Here is a 2,376-nt window from a genome sequence, read left to right as displayed (position 1 = left end):
TTTTATTATCTTTATTTTTTAATGTTTTTTTTTTTTGAGAGACAGAAAGAGACAGTGCAAGCGGGGAGGGGCAGAGAGAGAAGGAGACACAGAATCCAAAGCAGGCTCCAGGCTCCGAGCTGTCAGCACAGAGCCCGACGTGGGGCTCAAACTCACAAACTACGAGATCATGACCTGAGCCAAAGTCGGACGCTTAACCCACTGAGCCACCCAGGCGCCCAAAAACAATTTTCTTAATGCCTTTTTCTTTGCCTTTTTCACTGAGTTGACCTTTGCATTGATGATGCAGAAGCATTAATATTAATAGGTATATTAGTCTCCAGAGAAACAGAATATGGTGTGTGTGTGTGTGTGTGTGTGTGTGTCTGTGGAGAGAGAGAGAGAGAGAGAGAGAGAGAGAAACAATGCTCTTTGGAGGGATAATACGAACATATGTAATGTATATTAGATGGATACATACAGATAACACATACACACACACAAGAGAGAGATTTTAAGGAATTGGCTCACATGATTGTGGGAACTAACATGTTCAAAATCTGTAGGGCAGGTCAGCAGGCTGGAGACCCAGGGAGGAGTGAGTGCTGTAGCTTGAGTCTGAAGGCAGCCTGGAGGAAGAATTCCCTCTTCCCCAGGGGACCTCAGTATATTCTTGTAAGCCTTCAACTGATTGGATGAGGCCCACCCACATCATAGAGAGTCATGGGCTTTACTTCATGTTCACCGATTTAATGTTAACCTCATGTAAATAATCTCTAGACTGGTGTTTGATGAGGCAACGGGGAAACATAGCTTAGCCAAGTTGACGCATAAAATTAACCGTCACAACAGGTAAAACTGCTGGTGACTTAGCATAAATGAAGGCCATGGTGTTAAACTGGACAGCAGTCATTGGCTTCTTCACTACTGTGTACTCAGAGGAAAGAGAGAGAGAGAGAGAGAGAGAGAGAGAGAGAGAGAAAGAAAGAAAGAGAAAATAAAGAGGAAAGAAAGAAAGAAAGAAAGAAGGAAAGAAAAGAAAAGAAAAGAAAAGAAAAGAAAAGAAAAGAAAAGAAAAGAAAAAAGGAGGAAAAGAAGGAAGGAAGGAAGGAAAGGAAGAAAAAAAGAAAGCCAGTTTCACCTAAGAATATCTTTGATGAAATGCAAGAGTCAATTTCACTAAACACCCCCAAGAGACTGCTCATGACATCTACCGCCCACCGTCGGCAGAGGGCAGCCTCCCGCACTGCCCACCCTCCCGCCTGCAGGCCCACATCCGTGGGGAGCTGAGGCCCACGTGCTAAGTAGCGCCCGCACTGCGCGACACCCACACGGGCTGCCTCTCCGCCAGCGACAAGCTGGCACGCCGGGTCGTGCTGGGGCTGGGTGGCGCCCTGCTCGCCAAGTCCTGCCTCCCCTCTACGCCACCAGCCTTGTGCTGGCCGACCCCTGCCACGACCCCCCCCCCTCCCCCCAACTCTGAGCAGGGCCATCCACACCTGGCCCAGCCTAGACCGGGTCTTGGGGCCGTGCCTGCCTCCTCCCTATGCCCGTACCACGCTGTGCCTGTTTGCAGGGCCCCTTGCGGCCCCCTTGGATCCTACCCCCAATGCCTGCCATTGCCCGAGCCTCAACTGGAGCCTGGCGGGGGGACACTGATGTCGAGGTTGTGGATGTGGGCACAGGGCGCGTGAAGGCTGAGGCCTCCCTCGGGCCTCCCTCCCGCCTCTGCAGGGCAGCCTTTCTCCGGGGCCTTCCGCCAGGCTGCCAGAGCTCTCGGGAAGTCCTGCCTCCTGGCCTTGAAGACCTACGATGCAGCCAAGGCCGGACCCTACCAGGACGCTCGCAGGCAGCTGTCTCTCCTCCTGGACCAGCAGGGCCCGGGGGCTTGGCCCTCAAAACCAGTGGTGGACAAATTCAGAGTCTGAAACCCACCTGCTGAAGCAGACGAGGTCCCCAGGAATCCCCTGCATCCCGGGCCCTCCCTGTGAAACCTCGCAGTGCGAGCCCCTCCCCTTTAGCCTCCACAGCAGCTTTGACCTCTGCTGCCCTAGTTCCATTGGTACCGTCATCAGGTGCTCTCTGTTTCCGTGGCGCTCTTACGTCTGGGTCTGAGCACCGCCTCCCACCAGTGCAAGGACCGCGAAACCAAACTCGATGACTCGCCCTCCGGGGAGCAATCGTCGTGTGCTGCCCCCCAAGGGGCCCGATGGGCCGCCCATCCCCCGCAACGCGCCATGCGCGCATGCGCAGCGTTACTGCGCTCGTGGAACCTCTAGGAACAGGAAGGACGCGCACCGCGTGCGCGCCCGCTGCTGTAACGGAAACGCACCCGTTTGCTGTCGTCGCCGAGAGTCCCGCTGTGGCCACTGTTGATGGGCATCTTGCCCAAATTCA

At 54.3% G+C, this 2,376-nt stretch overlaps 1 pseudogene; it reads left to right on the top strand.

The window, feature by feature from the left end:
- Positions 1-866: 866 nt before the first annotated feature.
- On the top strand, positions 867-1,922 carry LOC131513217 (adenosine deaminase domain-containing protein 2-like; annotated as a pseudogene).
- Positions 1,923-2,376: the final 454 nt, after the last annotated feature.

This window comes from Neofelis nebulosa, chromosome 5 (assembly GCF_028018385.1).
Source record: "Neofelis nebulosa isolate mNeoNeb1 chromosome 5, mNeoNeb1.pri, whole genome shotgun sequence".
NCBI classification, from domain to species: domain Eukaryota; kingdom Metazoa; phylum Chordata; class Mammalia; order Carnivora; family Felidae; genus Neofelis; species Neofelis nebulosa.
The sequence above is the reverse complement of the archived record's forward strand: the minus strand, read 5'-3'. Positions and strand labels throughout refer to the sequence as shown.